Consider the following 21,994-nt stretch of genomic DNA (forward strand, 5'->3'; position numbering starts at 1 on the left):
GGTTAGATTTATTTGTGTGCGAAACTTCGGCCGACTTCCAGATTGTTTATGGCGTCTTGCGAACTGTTTCGTGCTGAAATGTATTTTTTATAGATGTATATCATCACCCCTTTTTATTTTAGGTAGGCAGAGGTGTAACACCTTTTTTAATATATTAGCTCCTACGTAATAATTGCGAGATTATTGAATAATCAGATTTCAGACTTCATGCACTGACTAGAACATCGTAATATCACTTCATAAAAATACTTTAATAATTATGTAATAATGTAGGTAGATGTTGTAAGACTTTTCGGATCACCAACACCTCAATTCCTCCCGTGACCATGAAGGCTGCAGTCTTCGAAACATCGGAAGAAAAACATAATATAAAAAGCGCGATACCATCTCAAAAAATTGTTTTATTTTTAAGAAACCTTTACCGATAGTGCATAAATTTCTGCTCGCTGTACTGGTATCATTTTGTTGGTGCATTTCCGCCGTAGCGTGACATGCCCTCTCAGTAGACCGGCATGATGTCGAATGGCATCGAAAGCTCTCAGTTGCCTTCGATACTTTATCTGGACGGCCTCGGCTTTAGCATCAGGTGCAGTACAGTCAATTTGTCACCTTCAAAAAATGGTGACACACGTGGTAGGATATATTTATATCCGCCCGGATAGCGGCCGCCGTACACAAGGTGTTGAAACCCGTAGCGACCCACGTTTGCGTTCCGTGACCATTCTGTGTATATCTGGTTCAAATCCGCTACACGCTTGCCACCAAACTTCATGTTGCGCTCCACAATGCTAAAGATAGGATTAGGTGGCGCAACTTAATCAAAAGGAAGATTACTCCATGTTCAGGGCATCACGACCCTCAGCAAAGAGGATTACGATGCGAGGAGGAGGATCTGGTTCAAACAGGCCATAAATGGTCGACAAATGAGGGGTAATCATCTCTCGTCAAGTCGACTATTAGACCTCATTCCACTTACCATCAGGTGCGGTGAGGTCACTTTGGCATGCCCTTATAAAAAAGGGGGTTATTTCCTTTATCACACGATCAAGAGTTATTTGCTCATGGCATTTTCTGGTACCTTTATATAGCTAATTTAAGTTTCTCAGTGGTCATCAAAAGCTCATTATTATGCCGAAACACGAGCAGAGTCACGGTATGGACGTATTACGTGAAAACTTTTCGAGGGCAGAAACATATTTTACCAAATTGCTGGCTCACTATTACAAAGTAGAATGTTATTTTATATTTATGTTACAAAAATAAGATGAAAAATTTTCTCACACGTACAACACGCATTAATCCCCACTTTTCGCCAAGCGTGTTCCGTCCCATGATGTGATGGAGGCGAGCCTATCGCCATATCGGGCACAAATTCAAGACTCCGGGCTGATACTGAAGAAAATATCCAAATATCACTTTGCCCGACCCGGGTTTCGAACCCAGGACCTCAGAGTGCTGTTATACCGCGCATACAGTACAAATAGGCAACCGAGAAATTCGTGAAAAAAAAATCAAGTAGGTGAAAATTAGAAGACAATAATTCAAGGTTCCCCCTTCATAGCTTTCGGGTTAATGGTAATTTTCATTGAAAAAGACCTAGAATTATGTGATGTACCTATATAATTCAATTTGCATCAAATATCATCATCATCAGTCACATAAAGTCCACTGTTGAACATAGGCCTCCCCTAAAGCTTTCCAGACGGACCTGTCACAATGTAAAATGTAAAATATCACGTCATGGGACGTAAAACACACGGCGGAAATTGGGTACATTAGTTGTGCCTCTGCCGACGCCTTCGGGGATAAAAGACATGAAAGCGTCTTACATTTTTATTTTTATTGTTTTGAATGATGAGACGAGCTTGCCATTCGCTCATAAACAGTAGAAACACCATCCAACACCTTGAATAATAAAGTATTGTTTGGTATTCCACTGCGCTCGCCATCCTGACATGAGATGTTAAAATATGTCCAATAGTTACACTGGCTACAATGTCCTTCAAACCGGAACACAACAGTGACTACACACTACTTTGCGGCAGAAATAAACATTGCGGTGGTACCCAGGCGGACTCCCACATATGAGAAACCTTCCCACTGGCACTAGTAACTTTATAATTTGACCCCCATACTCATAGACGTTTTTTATCTAAGGACGGAGCAAAGCTATGATAACAAGTCTGTTTTTCAGTGCTGACAGCATGGCAGGCTTTGCAGTCCGTAGACATAGGACCGTTGTGATTGGCTACTATTGTTGTATCTCAATATTAGCCAGTCACAACGGCCCTACGTCTGTTTCACAATGCCGATGGGCACTGAGAAACAGACTTGTTATCAGAGCCTTACTCAATCTGTAGATAAAAAACGTCTATAAATAAGGGGGTTAGTGTACAGAGTGGACTTAGCTGAATACTTTACCTAGTTGCGCTTCTACCTACCTTGTACTAGCATATTAGTACCAAAGCATTCGAAAGTCGTTAAGGCAGGTGTAGGAAACTGCGTCACGGCACATTAATCCCATTGTGGGATTCAGGCCACTTCAATTACCGGGAATTAATCTCCCATTCCGATTTTCTAAGACTTTTACTGATTCAAATGGGGCAATTCGGTTATAAATTTAATTAATGACTATACATAAATTCTATGGGGCGACTTATCGCTATACATAGTAAAATTATATATGCAAAAGTAAAATTTCTGATTTATGCAATGGCTAGTAGCAAAGGGTGAAATTTTCCGAAGCAAAAACAAAATGTAGGTACTTAATACAAATTATAATACGATTTTAGACCGCTATGCTGTAAATATTAATTATTTATTAGCTAATATCATTTGTTTTAATAGTTTGCTTACATATATTACGAAAAAGAAGCCGGTAGGAATCCACTTGTATGGACCCTTTATTTTATTTTTTTAGGCATAACTACAGAGTATAAATTATAATTATACAAAAAAGGATGCATAGCTATATAATAGTGTTAACAGTGCTAAATTCCGATAGAAGCTACGCACAAAATTACAATTTGAAACACTAAATTACAAATAAAGCAGTTTTTAAATGCTATACGATTGTATTGTAGAATGATTATTCTAGTTAGACATTTGCTTTGCAACCAATGACTCAATCACTAGACCAATTGTAATGAATTTTAACAATAACTTACTTTAAGCCCGAAGTTATAAGGCTCCTTTTATTAAACAATATTTCTAACTGCTTCCTGTTTGATTAATTTCGTTGCGGGATAATGACATATTAGTTTTCCCTGAGACTCGTCGAGCTTCACTGCTCGGTGTCATAATGCGTGCCACTGCTGATCCCGGCTTAGAGGAGTTGTAGTGGTGAGTGTGAGGGCGGGAAAGTCTCTACACAATCTCTCCAAATGTCTATTTCTACCGCCAAGCAGCAGTGTTTAGTCACTGTTTTGTTCCGATTTGAAGGGCATTGGAGCCAGTGTAACTACTGAACATAGTTTAACATCTCATGTCTCAAGATGGCGAGAGCAGTGGAATACCAAACAATACTTTGTAATTCAAGGTGTTGGATGGTATTTCTACTGTTTATGGGCGGTCGTATCGCTTACCAACTGACGAATGACAAGCTCGTCTCGTCATTTAAATCAATAAAAACAAATCACACGAAGACGCTTGCAAACGCTATTTTTACAAAACAATTCGTCAAAACGTTGTGACCATGAGCCCCGAAGCGGGATATCTTCAATAATACACTTTTCCTAAAACAAAATTAACTATAATACTGAGGGTAAATGACATTTAACTCGTACAGAATGAACGGATACAGATTCCGGGACAATGTTTATCACTCCCTAAGGAACATGCTCGTTCAGCCAACAGAGTACAACTTTGATCGTCCATGCATTGTTTGATGAAACAGTTCTCATAGGGATGCGGTTTTGTTAAATTTTGATTCATAATCAACGTTCTATTAATTTGTGGTTTTGATTTTTATAAAATTTTGATTAGAAAAGTGACAAATAATTAATGCAAAATGAAATGTATTATAAAATGGCGGTTAAATATACTTCCTTTTTTTAGTATTACCGTCGTAAATAAAAACTACGCGTGCGATTTTTGATAATGTTGGAAGCAATCAAACATTCTGATTTACTTTATTAATAAAGATTTTCAGATGTTACGCACGAATAAATAATATTAAAAAACATTTTAATTACCGTGACATTCACGCGAGAAATTAAATGAAAAAATATTATATTCGCGTGTATTATGTGATTACAAGCGAAATGTCAAAATTAATTATAATACGATGAAAATATAAAAGATATTTGTTTATTTTATAAATTAAAACGTGACGATTTACATTTAATCACATTATTCAAACAATTAATTCGTATTTATTTTATAAAACACCCAAATACGTGACGATCCTTTTAATTATGTAAACATTTTATCACGTTATAAATTATAATCCTTTACGAGATGATAAATAAATAAAAATATCCGAGCATTTCTCGCTACTATTTCTAAACGTATAAATTATATGGAGACGTTTATAGCAATCCGGAAGTTTTTGCCATTATCTCTATGATTATTTTCAGCGTTAGGATTAGAGGAGGGCAGGGTGTTGTGACTAACGACGCGACGTCGTATGAGGATGTTATTGGTAATTCGTTTTTGTGTTTGTCCGTTTGCAAATTAATGGTATTGTTAGGTTTGTATGGACTGTTTTGATACAAGGTTGGTGAAAATAAAATTTATTTTGTTTATGCTTTGCGTTGTTGTTTAGTTTTGGGTTGTTACTATTATTTACTAGGCGAGTAACTACCTCGTTTTTTGTCTTATGAATATATACAAGTGAGCTGTCTCTTAACAATAACACCGCCTGAATTTTGAACTACAAATCACTGCGTAGCATAGCATTGCATTTGTCACAGTGAGACGATAAATATGAAGGCTCATAATGCGCCATAGTTTAATTGTCCACAATGAGCCCACAATATTTCTATTTAGTTACATATATATGACCAAGGACAGAACTTGATTCAGGAAATGCACTATCAAAATAGTAAAATATCCGCACTATCTGAATCGCTTTGTGCCTTTGATCAGCCAACTTGTCATTTGGCGGACATATCCGACAGCCACGAGGCGGAACCGGCAAAACCGGTGGAATTAATGGAGCTGTTACGGAATATTTTAGTATTGGGGCTGCAAGTTGTTACAAATTTGAAGTCATTTGTAAGGGGAGATTGTAGAGGAAAAACTTTAAATATTTGTAATATTTTTTTTATATGGTATTTTAAAATACGAGGTGAGTCTGTTTGAATGTTACCGCTTTGTTTATTATTACCGCCAAGCAGTGGACTGGCATTTTTCGGTTGATAAGAAATTGACTGCGGCTCCATCCGGTTGAAAAACTTTATTCGGGATAAATATTTTTCTGGGATAATCAGTAGCCTATAGCACTTATAGGGTAATGTAACTTATTATTAGGAAAAAAAATCAAAATCATGTTTCGCGCCGCTATCCTAGCCGATGACGTCGGGCGTTTCCGGAAGTATTCGGCGCGGGCAGGCTGGAAGAAGAGAAGCTATGTCACGCGGCGAGCATTCTATCATTCTCTCTGGTTGCACGTAGTCAAAAATGTCTAAAATTGTATTCTGTACATATTTTTTTTAATATAATGTTTAATACGGTAAAAAGAAGGTTTAACAATCGGTTAAGTAGTTCCCAAGATTAGCGAGTGAAAACAAACTTTTCTGATTTGTATATATTATAGTCATTGTACTAGGAATTGCAAACAAAAATTCCTAATCTACCGAAGAAATCGCCTTTACGGGACTCAAATTAAATTGCAACGCACTTCTTACATTGCGTGTCGCACTGACCTATCAGATCTTTTTTATTAATAAGCCGTTATTATGTAAATATAGCTAATTATGTTGCTTGTTCAGATTTTGTGGTGATATGGTTTTATGGGATTCGTTTATTTTGGGGTTCTTTATTTGGTAGAAGGTAATGATATATAATGTATATGCAGAGACATTTTGACATTGCATTACTAAATGAAACCACCAAAAATCATTCATTAATAACTTATATACCTAGTCTTGCCATAAATATTGTAATAAAGAAAAAAGAAAATTGTTAACTGCAAATAACATTTATTACTTTTACAGTGTGTCAGTTTAATACATAAATATAAAACAATTAAAAATATAAAAAGCTTATTCGAAGTGGTCTCCATTGGCTGCTATACAGTCCTTTTAAACGATGAGGCCAGTTATCAATAGAAGCACGCACTCTTTCCATGGGAAAATTCTTCACTGCCAATCGTATAGATTGTTTTAGGGACTCCAAATTATCATGGCGTTTAGAGCAAGCTGTACTCTCTAAAACTGACCACAAATCATAATCCAGCGGATTAAGATCGGGACTAGACGACGGCCAGTCTTCAGCTCTGATGAAGTCCGAAACGTTCGATTCCAACCAAGACTGCGTGGACCGAGCTTTATGACCCGGCGCCGAGTCTTGCTGGAAGGACCATACTTGGTTATTGAACATGGTGATGTTAAGGGGCTTAACTACCTTCTCAAGAATGGTATCTTGATACACTTGTGCCGATGTTTTGATACCTTTTCACAAAAATATGGCTCAGTCACTCCTTCATAGCTAACACCCCACCAAACCATCACTGAAGTCGGATAATGTCCACGTTGCACTCTGTCGACTAATTGGGAAGCTTCCTTAGAGCTTTGAGCATAAATACGGTCATTTTGTTTGTTAAAATGTTGCTCAATTGTAAAAATTTTCTCATCCGTAAACAAAATTTTTCTGTGACCTCCCTTTGCGTACCGCTTCAGTAGTTGTTTCGATTTTACCACCCTATTCTTCTTTAAATTATCAGTTAAGAAATGGCCAGTGCGTCTCTTATAGGCTGCAAGTCCTAAGTCATCTTTTAAAATACGCGACATGGTTCTAGGTGCTATCTTCATTTCCCGAGATAAAATCTTTTGCTTTCGGACAGGATTTCTTCGAATTCTTTCCCTTACTGCTTTGACCACCTTTTTCGTACGAACACTACGTGGACGGCCAGATCTTTTTCTGTCACAAACAGAGGAGGTCTCATTGTACCTATTAATAGCCCGGTACACAAACATTTTACTAATACCAAGTGTATGGAGAGTTTTAAAAATTGCATTTGGCTCCATACCTACTTTGTGTAATGCTATCACAGCGATTCGGTTCTCTTTATCACCCCACACCATTTTAATATCGCAAAATATTTTACAATGTATTGGCGCCAAAATGAGAAAACACAATGAACAATCGTATAAAAATGACAGATTCGAAATTCAAATGTAATATTTTTTTATAATTAAGTGTAACAGTATTTATGGCCAGACTAAGTATGTACCAAAAATTCTAATTTTAGCTTTCTGATTTTTTTGATTTTTTTGTAGTTTAATGCGAATATGACGTGTGCGTGAGTGTATTTCTGACTAAAAGTATGTTGTTGCCGCTGACACGAATTCTCTTAGAATAGTAGTAGTGGTATTAGGGCGTGTAAAATTTAAATTAGTTTTCATTAATATTGATTTTGTTCGAAATGTACATTTTATTTTACATCTACGGCTCAAGTAACTTATTGTAAAGTGTTATTTCCAAGTAGATAAGTATGCGATTTCATCTAGTAACGGAATGTCAAAATGAACCTGTGTATAATACTTTCAGAATGAACTTGAAAGAATAATTATAATAATTTGCAATGACTTTATTTTAGTTATTTTTAGCACACTTCTTTACTTGCTTCGCCGAGAGTTCGTATTTATGAAAGACTGGATCACAGATTATCAACAATTTTAAAAAACTAGTGATGCGACTGAAATGTCGCACAACCAAACTTTCAACTAGAGATGTGACATTGACAAATAAACGTAACACATATAAAATTGTAAATTTTTCGAGTCCGAATTAAATATTTTTCGAAAAAAAATTGGTAGACGCGAAGAATAAAGGAACTTAAAAATAACTTTTATTTTTTTCCTGTTTGTTGAAATGTCCGCTAATGTATCATGATAAAACGGCAGATAAAAGTTAAACAAAAATAATTATAAAGAGACTGAATTTAAAGGTTAGATAATTCAATAACTTTATTAACGCAACTGCAATTTTAGTCTGTCCGTGTTATGTTTTATCCAACAAATAAATTATCTAGAGTTTGAAAAATCAACCCCAAGATAAATTATGGACAGTCAGATAAGACCTATGAGAAGTCAGTGTTATTTATAAATTATATTAAAACTAGAAATTAATATTTTATAAATCTTGAAAATATCAAAAGCCGATCTTAATGAACTAAAATGAACAATAAGAAAGGAATGCACTACAAAATTAAATATGAAACAATAAAAAGCGGAATAAAATTTCAAATGAAATAAGCTGGGAATTATTCATTTGAATTAATAAACGGACACGAACAGTCAAAGGTGAAAGTAATCCGTTGTTTCCCTTGTTCCATAGCGTGCATAGTATTTCATTATCCGGAGTTAATTTTAAACAGTATTTTTAAAGGCCTTATTAAAAAAAAAAACACTGACGTACATTCTATACACACAAAATTCCATATAAACTATTTGTTCAAAATCTGAACTAAAATGGCGACCAAAACTTTACTGTGATACTCTATATATTCACTTGAACAACAAATAATTTTACTTATTTGATTAATATTTTTTATCCAAATCCAAATTTACACTTAGACTCGAGTTCTTATATCATGAACGCCACTCCTTACACAACCACAAGCTGTCAATATTGAACATACTAAATGGATATCAGTTCAAATCAGATGATTACAATGAATGTTCGGAACACCAAATTTAATACGTAGTACATATTATAGCGATGGTTAAAAATATTTTTTATCTTTTCATCTTTATGCAACCCTAACTTTTACTCGCGGCTCCGCCCGCGTCAGAGTTTGTCCAGAATAAAAGTTCCGGGATAATAAGTAGCCTATATCTTTCCCAGGGTCTCAAACTCTCCATACCAATTTCCTCGAAAACCATTCCGTAATTTTTGGATTATCGCATTCTTCGCGGCGAAGGACGTTTTGTAATATGATTTTGGTATTATCAACTCTATAAATATTCGCATACATTTTGGCGGCTTGATTAAAGGGTTTGGCGCGATTGACCCATATAACGGGGGGCGTTATGAGGGTGCGTAGGGGGCGACAGGGGGGCGTGGGGAGGGCGTAATTGTGGACAGGGGTGTAATACGAATTGTTAATGTGGCCGAACGAAACTGTGACCAAGTTGAATTCACCGCGATTTTTTTCTCTTTTTAACCTATCTATATTATGCGTCGTCGTTTCATATTTATTGTAATTCTGGCGTGGTTGTATCACTGTTGTGCTGTAGTCTCGGGTTCGATTACCGGGTCAGGTAGTATTATTGGGTTTTTGTATTCAGTTCGGAGTCTGGAAATGTACCTGAAATGGCGATAGGCTCGCTCCTACACAACATGGGCGACAATTGAATGTCCTGGTTGCACCACTACTTACCCCTTAAGGGATAAGGGTGATTCGTGTCAATGCGTTTTGTTTGTGACTTTTTCATGTGTAGTTTTTGTTAACACGCGTGAGTAGCCGAACGTAGATAAAGTAGAAAAAAGGCAAATAAAAAAAAAACGTAGTCTGGAATTAGATCCCTCGGCTAAGCAATGCACAAGTTATATTGAAATGAATTTTAATACAATACACTTTTATAAACACCATTTACCGAAAATCCATGTAATTTCTGCCTACCCTCGAAATAATTTACAACATAAGTCGCTACAAGTTGATTAATAACTTAATTTGCTTCTACAACTTTACGTTTCACTTAAAAATGTACAGCCTTTAAGTTAATTAAAATATACATCATAGTTTTCTAGCAATCTAAATTAAAATATTTCTAGCATTAATCAAAGCAGCGCTGTTTATTTCAAAGTAGACTAATAAAAAAGTCTTTCCTATTTTTAAGTTGGCAACACGAGTCTTCTATATATTAATACGTGAAGAAAAATTTTTGCATCCTTTTTTGAGCTCATTGCGTACACGGAGGTTTGAGATTTGTATAATTAAAGTTCATCTAGTGGATTCTAGGAAGAAATTACAGTATAATATGTTAAGTATAGACAGAACATCAGGCCCAAATTATTGCTCCAAAACTTATTACCCAATTAGTAATAAGTGGCTGTCTTATTTGAAATGTCCATATGATAAGATGTCACATCCGTTAATACAAAAATATTTATAGGAAACTAGCGACCCGCCCCGGCTTCGCACGGGTGCAATGCTGATACTAAATACACTACAGAAAAACTGTGAAAGTTGTATATAAAAACATAGCGGCCCGCTCTGGCTTCGCACGGGTATAACATAACAATTAACAGTATTTCTCCACTATTTAATGGATGTTATTATACATATAAACCTTCTGCTTGAATCACTCTATCTATTAAAAAAAACCGCATCAAAATCCGTTGCGTAGTTTTAAAGATTTAAGCATACAAAGGGACATAGGGACAGAGAAAGCGACTCTGTTTTATACTATGTAGTGATATGCTAATACTCGCATTAAAAACGTGCAAATTATGGAAAAAATATGTATTTTACATTGATATTTAGCTATTTTATGGTAGATTGAGTAACCGTCACATAAGCGCAAACTCTGCATGAAATAGTATTCCGTATGTCAATATTTTTTTGTATTAAACGCGACGCGGTGCGTTTCGTCCTTGCAAGGTCACAACCAACAATTTAATAATAACTATACGTTGTATACGTTGTATTAGAACATTTCAACTCCGTATTAGATCTATAACGCAAACCCTCAAGGAACAATATTTTATCATTGAAAGAAAGTAACGCGAAATTATTTTTCTATACCGTTTATTCGCAACGTGACCGATAAAAAGAGCATTATAATTTTCTTGTTTATGCTAATGTCAGTAAAGGTCGAACCGACCAGTATAACTGGAGCTCTGTTGTGTTTTCACCCAATATAAAGCTTTTTAGATGAGGTCACGTTAAGAATTTTGCATATCGAAGAGTGATAGGCCGAAAGAGAACCCAATACAACGTATTAGTACTACTAACATGCATAAAATAGTATTGACATAGTCCATCGGATTAGCAAGCTGCAGGCAGGGCAGGGCACATAGCTCGCAGAACTGATGGCCGATGAGGCAAGAAGGTTCTAGAGTGGAGGCCACGAACAGGGCAGCGTCGAACGTCCACCCACGAGGAAAAATGACCTAATAAAAGTCACAGAAGGTCGCTGAATGCCGGCCGCTTTCAATAAATCGGTTTGGAAATATTTGGGGGAGGCCCATGTTCAGCAGTCGACATCCTGCGGCTGATGATGATGAATATGCATAAATGCGGTTTTTTAATCGTTCACAGATAATTAGATTTGACGTAAACTACAAAAGGGAAGCAGATCGGGTTATGTGGACCCTTCGCCACGGTTGTTTTTTACAATTTGAGGTTATATGTGTATTGTTAGGAACTAACGATTTTGATTAAAACCACAAGAAACATCACTGACTACAGAAATACTTATACTACACCAACCAACCGTCCGGTACGACTGTCATTGACCGACTGCCTAGTTCTGTCAAAAGTTCAGTGTCTTATAGCTAAAAGTTTCATAAATACCCTCACAAAAATATTTTTATACTAACAATATTGATATTGTATTGCTGCTTAATTATCTTTAGTTTTAACAGAGAAGGAAGTCATCGTGAAGGAAATAATTAACATGTTATTTTAGATTATTATCTTACTAATATTATATATGCGAAAGATTGCGAAATTATTTAAATGTTTGTTAGAAGTAAATACAGAAACAGCTGCACGGATTTGGATGAATTTAAGTACACAGGTAGGTCGGGTCCTGGATTAACTCATAAGCTACTTTTGATCCCGGTAATTTGCTCCCGTAGGAAATAAATGGGTTTTTAATCTAATTTTTAAATAGATGGCGCTAGCGACGTTTCAACGCCATAGATTGTAGTGATTTAGGGATTTTGTAGCGAGACTATTCACGCGAGCGATGCCACGAGTAAAACTTAGTACGTATTTATTTCGAATGTATATGAATAAAATATATATTATGTAGTCGCCAAACCGCACTAATGAATTCAAAAACAAAATGAAATGGAGTGATAATAATTCCATGCATTTCAATTCGTAAATTAGGCGGTGATGTGCATAGTTCTTCATGATATGATTTTATATTACTTTAAAATATATTTGTATAGAACGTAAAAAGTTTTTTTTTATAGTATTATAACTTATTGTCAGTAAACGGCATAAAATATGAGTGAAAATTTCAAAATGGCGCGCGATAAATTGACGTTGTCAAAACGAACCGCGCTTTCTCGGGTGGTACGTGTGAAAATTATATATTTAGTTCCAGGATATTTTATTACGCTCCTTTTTAAAAACGTTATGTTTTGTCATAAAAACTTTTTGTGGAGCTTTATTATCCTCATTTGCATAGCATCACGCCTTTTTCCACTTTCCGGGGTTAGTACAGATGTTGGTAGATACATTTCGTCAGTTATGTTATGACCCATGTTAGAGAAAAACTTGTTGCTATCACAAACCTAACATCAGTTCAGCCAGGAATCAGACCCAGCGCAGCAATCCTACCGGAATATAACTACACCACCCTTTTTAAAATATACTCTTATTATGAACACTTTTTGCAAATTATTTCATTTTATTTTCTAACTAAATCATTTTAAGCCGTGCATTATAAGCCAAGAATAATGAAAATTCATGCATAATATTTAGCGGTAAAATTATTCTAAGAAATACTCTTGAAGATAATTAACTTTGACGTGTCCTTGCTCAAACTGCGCATACAGTTATGACATGACAATCATAGTGACATTTTGCCGAAGCGTGGCAGATGCTTGATTAGCCGCTTTTAATAGAAATGTACGCTATCGTTATTAATGATAGAGTATAATTTACATTGTACTAATATTATGCAAGTTCGTAAAGATGTTTGTATGTTGGTTAGTATCGTCGAAACTGCTTAACGGATTTAATACACGGTTAGACCACGTCTTGGACACCACAGAAGCTATGTAATTGCTATTCTTGTCAGGTAATTATTGATACAATTTTTTATCTATAAAAATTATCAACCAATTATATCTAAATGTTATATACAACCTCTTTTTTCAAAAACCTGTATTTCAGTTTTAACCGTTCAAAAAAGAATACATTATCTGAGCATTATACAATCTACAATATAAAACCTCTTTACATTTAAAAAAAGAAAACATTCCGTCAAAACATAAAACCTCTTTTTATTTTTTACTTCACTATTCTCAACAAAATGCAAAGGGCCACTCCAGCCTGGTCATTGAATATTCGGAGACGCAACACGATGTAGATTATATCTTATTTGAATATAATAAACGTAACACAGCTTTGTAAATATTCATACAATCAGAACGGATTATGCAAATGAGATAGGACGTTGACGCTCGATACGCGATCCGCGTCCCTCGCCTTTATAAGTGAATTTTGCTTTGTAATTGCTGTTTAGCGACGCCATGTTTCTTTTTTATGTGCCATTATTTATTGGCATTATTAGTGTTTCCTTTGCGTGATTGTTTTTTTTATTACGTCTATTGAGTATTGACGTATAAATATTTACTGCTTTAAGATATTATTTATAGTGTTTTTTTGCGCATTAATCTATTTATTTCCACTTTATTTAGATCTAGAGCTGTAGACTGGAAGCCGATGAGTTTATTTATACTGCCAAGCACAGTTGTGTTCCAATTTTAAAATAATTTATAGACAGTGTCATAATTCAGAATTATCGAATATTTCTGGGTGACCGCAGTTGGCATGCAGAGCGTTGTAAATCAAAATTTTGGTAATTTCACTACTGTTGGTGCGAAATAGTATAAGTTATGATCAAATTACTGGTATTTGTAGGATATATTTTATATCCGCCCAGATAGCAACCACCGTACACAAGGTGTTAAAACCCGCTATAGTGGCTCACGTAAGTGTTGCCTTCCGAGATCAGCCCGTGTATATCCAGTTTTAACGGGCCGGCATAATTGTGTCAAGGTGTAATCATCTCTCGTCAGTCAACGTTCTATTGGATTCCACTTCACTTACCATCACGTGCAGAGGGATCATTTTACAAAAAAGAAAAATAAAAAAAACTAGCAAGTATAACTTGAACAAGAAAATAAAAATCCTCGACATGTCGACACAATTTGTACTGATATTAACTTTAAAACGAAAAAGAAAAATTGGCGCTGCCGAAGCAAGTTTTTTATTTTCCAAGTCAGGCTATATACAACAAAACAAAATATGTATCAAAACATAAAATACTTCCAGCGCAAGTAAAACTTCCGAGGCTTGCGAGACGCAGCCGTATTTCGAAAACAAGGTATGGCACATTATTTTCATTTTAAACTAATAACAATGTGAAAAGTTCAGTGGAAACTGCTCCGGTAATTTCCACGGAAAGTGGTTTTCTTTTGTTTATAACGAGTCTTGAAATTTATTAATATAATATATAATAATATCGGACCTGTATTATACACTGTGCCACTGTTGGGCACGGGCCTCCTCTACTACTAAGAGGGATTATGTCTTAGTCCACCAGATGGCCTAGTGCGGATTGGTAGACTTCACACACCCTCGAAAATTCCTATAGAGAATTTCTTAGGTACGCAGGTTTCTTCCCGATGTTTTCCTTCACCGTTAAAGCGAACGATAAATTCATAACGAATACAAACATGATTTTAGAAAAGTCAGAGGTGTGTGCCCTTGGTATTCGAACCTGCGGAAATTGGTCTTGACAGACCGGTTCACACCCAACTAAGCTATCGCCGCTTTTCTTTCGTAAAATTTATTATCCAATCAAAAACATTAATGATTAAGACTCAAGTTCAATATATTTGCCTTGGTTGTTGACTTCAACGACAAAAGAACTGAGATCTAATTATGGGTCCCAAGTACAATGATCAGTCCTGAAATTTATCTATAATACAAAATATTTTATAAAAACTTTAAATTTCATTTTTTCTTATAATTTAGGATAATATATTGAAGCCTAAGTTCTGACTAGGCTAGGTCTAATATACCTTTAAAACAGTTATGGAAGATCCCTATGTTGATCGCTAGTTTCTACCAGCGAGTAAACATTTCGGATGCTGCTGCTTTAGAATTTGCGAAGGCTAAAATATATAAGTGTGTACGCAATACACAGGTGTACTTTCTGTTCTGAAAAGACAACAATCCGACATGAATAGAGACAGATCAGGCGCAGGACCAACAGCTTTACTTTCTAAGACACGGGGATATAATACAGCCAACTTTCTGACTCCGAGCTGCGACTGAGTAATTTTAAAATGAAAAAACTCAGTCGCAATCATTTTCTTCTCGACCCGGCTTTGCTATGCAGGGAAGTGGACAATTAATATTTCCAACTCCTCCCTATCTTTCTTGATTAATTTCGTTGCGGGATAATGACATATTAGTTTTCCCCGAGACTCGCCGAGCTTCACTGCTCGGTGTCATGCGTGCCACTGCTGATCCTGGCTTACAGGAGTTGTAGTGGTGAGTGTGAGGGCGGGAAAGTCTCTGATCCGAGATTCGGATCCGAGATGTCAACGCGGTAATTGTACTAATACCGCGTACATAATACAACTTCGCCACGGAGTGAGTAGTACCATCTCTATAATCTTTTTATAAAATGACTAGATTTTGCTGGCAGCTTCAGAAGTACAGAAGTTTTCCGGGATAAAACTCCCGCTGTATATTTTCCCGGGAAAATATACAGGGAAAGTAACCTTCTAGGGTCTTAAACTATCTCCATACCAAATTTCAGAAAAATCCGTTCAGTACAATTTGAGAAAATCGATAACACATAGACAGAAGAGGGGATTTTATTGTATAATATTCTATTCATTAAGACACATCGATATATATGTACTACGTACTAGATTTGGCGTTCCGAACGATCACTGTGTTCAACTGAATTGAACTACAATCCGTTCAAACTGACATTAGTATGGTCAATATTGTCAGCTTGTGGTTGTGGACGGTGTGGCGATCATGATATAAGAACTCGAGTCGAAGTGTAAACCTAGATTTGAATAAAAAATATTAGCCAAATAATTAAAATTATTTATATTTCAAGTGAATAATTAGGATATAACGGTGACGTTTTGGTTGCCATTTTAATTCAGATTTTGTACAAATAGATTATATGGAATGTGTCTATAGAATATACGTCAATGTTAACATAGCTCCACTATTTTTAAACAATTTGCCACAACTACGTTTTAAACAACCTTGTCACTCCAACGTGTGGTCAGGCGAGCGTGTTTCGGTACAAATCGTTGAATTAATTATAATGAAACCTTTTTGTACTGCTGTGGCTCTGTTACGTGTAATATGAAGTAATGTTTCCGGACCTGATTTGCATAGGCAAAGAGGTTTTATAAATGACTTGTGATTTAATTATTTTGATCAACGTTTATACTTTTTTTTTATATTTGCACGTTAAAGTAACCCCACTATACCTGATGGTAAGTGGAGTGGGGTCCAATAGAATGTCGACTGACGAGAGATGATTACTCCTTGACAGTCGACACAATTATGCTAGGCCGTTGAAACTACTGGTGGTCTTTCATATATGAGCGTCCGCCTGAGTAGGTACCACCACAATGTCCATTTCTGCTGTCTAGCAGCAGTGTGTAGTCAATGTTGTGTTCCGGTTTGAAGGATATTGTAGCCAGTGTAACTGAACATAATGAGAGTTAACATCTCATGTCTCAGGATGGTGGGAGCGGTGGAATGCCAAACAATACTTTGTAATCCAAAGTGTTGGATGCCGTTTCTACTGTTTATGGGCGGTCGTATTGTTTACCATCAAGCGAACGGCATGGACCTCTCGTCATTCAAAAAAATAAAAAAATAATAATACAGATTGGTGCTATCAGTACACCCGTTTTTGCCAAGTGTATTCCGTCCCATGATATGAGAAAGGGCGAGCCTTATCGACCTCTATCACATCACTTACCGTAATATAAGCGGGTACAATGCGTATTTATAAGAATCCATTATTTGGATAGTTAACTGTATTTCGTGTGACAAAAAACCTCAACCAAAGAATCAGGAAAAATAAAGAGAACAATAAAAATATTCGTTTGTATTGTGTTTATAAACAAACAAATTGACGCCCCATCTGATCTCATTATGAATTCGGTTGGACAATAAAACAAATTGAGTACATGAGACCTTAATTAACGTAGGCTACAGGTTTAAAATATTATTAGTTTCTGCAGCGACTTTATTTAAAACTACCTGACCCGACAGACGTTGTCCCGTCTTAACTATGAATTTGAGCGCGCATTCTGTCAATCGTTGACAGTTATATAAAATTAATATTATCGTTAAGTTTTCTTAAATTTTCAAATTTTCCGCGCAATTTTTTGAATTTTTCTTTCATAAGAACCTTCTCCTGACAATAAACAAACACAACAAAAAAAAAGTGAAATCAGTCCAGCCGTTCACGCGTGATGGCGTGACCAAGGGAAATAGGGATTCATTTTTATATATATAGATTCGTTATTCATGGATGATTTTTGGCGAAATGTTAGTTGAGTTAAAAACGAGTATTTCGGTTCATTTTTTAATGCAAAATCATCCAATATACTTATGTATTAAGGACGCTCGTATCTACTTGCGCATACGTCGTTAAATCCCATCAACGTGCTAATCTTAAACAGTGCCAACATCCAATTTGCTCCACATAAACCCAAATGTTCCATTTTAATATCAAAATTTATTACCACGCCAAGATTTCCTATCAAAGCCATGTATTACTTTGTAAGAAGTAATAAAATTTTCTTTTATACGCCATTCGGGCTCTAAGGTGTGCGGAAGGATGACTTTCTTATTCGTGTTTATTTCTTACTTTCGTATAAATGAATGTATTTTGTCCTTTTGATAATTGGAATTTATATTATCATCGCTCAGTATGTCGACTTTACAAAAAGCAAGAGGTTATCAATTCGATTTTTTTCGACCTAAAAATTTGGAACCCCGTGATGGGGGTATCTGGTGTATTTAGACACTTCACACTACAAATACATTTTGCACTTCAAATACCTGTGTATTAATTTTGAATCGTTTACTTTATAATTTAACGGTCGGCTCTACGGGTGTAGTAAGGTTTTAATATCTTGAAGAATATAAAAAAAAAACTACAAATTAGTAGTTTATTGTCATTCATATCCATTGTAATAAAAAAGAGAAGATTGTCAGTCTTAACAAGTCTAAAACCAAGCAATTGTAAGTTGAACAAACTTTATTTCAAGGGGGTTGTTTGAACCCCTAATAGTCACCCTGGTAATGCTCATGCTCGGACCACACTGAGTGATTCAAATGAAAACAATACTGTGTTATATAAAATATCAAATGAGTAATGACGTAACAAAAAATATTTTACGTAAACACGTATACAAAATTGAAACAGCCCCATGCAAATATCAACTAAATAACCAACTAAGGTTTCATCGGAAAGTTCCTTCTAACTGGGGCTCAACCTAACAACTTTGAGCTTTCGCGAGCTTAGCGGGCTTCCGTGAAAGCCCTGTGTGCACGTCTACATAACTTTAGCTCTTAGTTATTTTAATAAGTAGGGATTATAGCTCTCAATGTTGAATTTTACTGTATCCATTATCAATTAGTTCTTAGTTTTTAGTACCCAGACTTCGTGTGGTAGTCATGTCTACAGATCTAGGACACATTACAATCTAATTCCATGACTATCTGCAAATAAAGCTACAAGCATTGTATTCAGAAGCGAAATTCTGCTTCTTGATGAGGGTAAATAATCTGAAGTAAGTATAGTTGTCGTTGTGGTAGGAAACGGCTGCCGTAGGCAACGGCTTGAACCAATTGGCATTACTTTAGTCCATGGACGGTGGATGCTGCTTACGATCAGGCGGACCGCTCGCTCGTTTGCCTACTAAGGCAATAAAAAAGCTGGTCTGATGTCAGACAAATAGTTCCTGTGACTTCAGTCATGCTCTTTTACTTCTTCTTCTTCTTGGTCAGGAACTCTTGACAGAGTGTTTATGGCTCTCTCTATCGTGATACATGGAAAGTTGTGATGACCCGCTATAGCGGCCCACGTGAGTCGCGTTCCAGGATCAGCCTGTGTTTATCCAGGTCCAACAGGCTGGCATGATTGTGTCGACTGATGAGGGAGACTCATGATTTGTCAGTCAGTCAACATTCTATTGGAAGCTATTCCACTTACCATCAGGTGCAGTTCGCTTTGCCGTTCATGTGCAAATAAAAACAATTGTAGGCGTCGTTAGTCTTCTTGGCAAGTTCTCAGCTCTGCTAATTCTTTTCCATTTTTATCGGTTAGTAGAACTGCGTAGTGAGTACACATTCTGTCATGGAAGACTTCTTACGAATATTATAAATGTATTATGAAAATATTTGGATATTTGTTAGAACTAGCTCCAGAAACAACTGAACAATTTAGATGAATAGACACACGGGTAGACCATGTCGTGGATTATTATATACGCTACTTTTATCTCCGTAATTTGCTCCCATGGGAAATAAGGACTTTTGTAGCGGGAAGGGCGTTTTAAGTTGCCAAGTCCCGAGCTACAGCTATTCATAATACGCTAGGCTAGTGTATAATTGTTCTCATAATCATAGTCCAGATAGTCACCATCATATACTGAGTGTAAAACTAGTTACTGGTGGTAGGTCTCTCATATGTAAGAGTCCGCCTGGGTAGGTACCACCGCAATGTCTTTTTCTGCCCCCAAGCAGCAGTGTGTAGTTAGTTGTGCTCCGTTTTGAAGGACATTGTAGCCACTGTAACTACTGGACATAATGAGACTTAACATCTCATGTCTCAGGATGGCGAGCGCAGTGGCAAACCAAACAATACTTTGTATTTCAAAGTGTTGTGTTGGGTGGTGTTTCTACTGTTTATGGGCGGTCATATCGCTTACCATCAGGCGAACGGCAAGCTCGTCTCATCATTCAAAGCAATTCAAATGGTTAAAGTAACTCTTATAAGAATGTCGCATTCGGTGTATATATAGATATTCCTATTGAAAATGTATCATCGAGGGATCATCTCTCGTCAGTCGATACTCGGCCTGGACGCAATCCACTTACCATCAGCTGCAGCGAAGTCACTCGTGCCCGTATAAAGTTCCCGATACAAAACAACGCAGTCCTTCAAACGTTCCGATTGATTTATCACCCGTTTGATGTTTCGTTGTATTTTGAGTTCTATTTTCACTGACATAATGATCTATACATATGGAACAGTCGACGCCTTTAATGTTCACAATATTTTCAGAGCGCCAAATAATATTCCCTTTCATCATTTGTAATTCATTTCTCGTCACTTTCGATGTTTTCGTGTTATTTTTTTATGATGTCATCGATGTACTCAAGGTTCTTTTGCTGGTTACAAACCTCTACTGCTGAGGTATATTAGGTCTTAGTCCACCACGCTGGACTATTGCGATTTGGACTTCTCATATCTTTTGAATACTAAGGTTCAGTTCGCCACATAACTAAATGAAGAAATTCTCAACTGAAAATCCTCTTAACATGTTAAATTTATTGTTGTTTCTTCTTTGCGCGAAGTACGCGAAGTAAATCTCTTTTATTTTATTTTAGTGAAGTGAAAAAAAAATGGTACGAATACAAAAGTGTGTAAATGATTTAATATTTTGAATTTGTTCAACTACTTATGTGTCTGACTTTTTTTTATAAGTGCACAGGAAAGTGACCGCACCGCACCTGATGGAGCAGACTGGGGTTAATAGAATATCAACTAACGGAAAGTTATCCCTCAGCAATCGACACAATTATGCCGGCCTGTTGGAACCGAATATACACAGGCTGATCCCGGAACGCGTCACTTACGTGGGCCGCTATGGCGGGTTTCAACACCGTGTACTGTGGCTATCCCGGCAGATATAAAATATATATCTCCACAAGCAAAATGACTGTACATGACTTTCCTTGCGATATTTCTCCACTAAACCAGAGACATTGTTACCGAATAAACCAGATGTAGCGTAGTAATATAATCTAAAATTAGGGAATGAAACATAGTTGGGATTAAGGAGAACTTTGCATTGTACGTGAAACAGTCTGCAGCCAACGCTGTAAACGAATTTGAAATTATAAACGATGTAATAACCATAAAACAATTAACTACAAAGTATAAAAGCTAACAATGTCGGAGTAAATAAAAGAGGAAATTGTGTTTTCAATTTACCGCCTTAATAAAGTGGTTGGGAAGAGAACAAAATAAAAAAATTGCAATTATGGAACACTGGCTTCAAAGGGTCATTTTGGCATTACGTTACTAAATTAAACCACATGATTATGAACTTGAAAATAACACTACAATAAGGATGACCTGTAGATGTGAAATGATTTGATGTTTACGCTAATGTTAGACATTAAACTAAAACTATTTTACGGATTTTATCGCGTTTTTGTTTATTATTTCCTGACATTTCGAAGACTGCACCCTTCGTGATGGCTAGGGGAAATCATCTCTTCAATCGACATTCTATTGGACCTCAATCCACTTAGTGCAATCCACTTATAAAACCTATAGCGCGAGTATGTTCGTCCCGTCATTCAAATTCAATGAAAAACCGTTGTTCATCGAATTAACGCAGGCAATAATCTTCTATTTTATTAGCACTATATTACTGTGATACAAACAAGATGTGTTCGGTCGACAGTAAAATGTTTATGGGTATTTTGTTTCGTAAAAATAGTAACTGTTTATTTGGAATTTATTACTCTGGGTTAGTTTCAGCATCGATTTGATTTCGAAAGTACGATTGTAGTACTTTTTTTTATTGTTGAATGAATGACGACCTTGCCGTTCGCGTGATGGTA

General features: G+C 36.1%; 1 protein-coding gene across 5 annotated transcripts in view; it reads left to right on the top strand.

The window, feature by feature from the left end:
• LOC115445883 (KH domain-containing, RNA-binding, signal transduction-associated protein 2) overlaps window positions 1–21,994 on the top strand; it is a 156,176-nt gene that overhangs the window by 2,974 nt on the left and 131,208 nt on the right. The window lies entirely within an intron of this gene.

Source organism: Manduca sexta, chromosome 4 (assembly GCF_014839805.1).
Source record: "Manduca sexta isolate Smith_Timp_Sample1 chromosome 4, JHU_Msex_v1.0, whole genome shotgun sequence".
NCBI lineage: Eukaryota > Metazoa > Arthropoda > Insecta > Lepidoptera > Sphingidae > Manduca > Manduca sexta.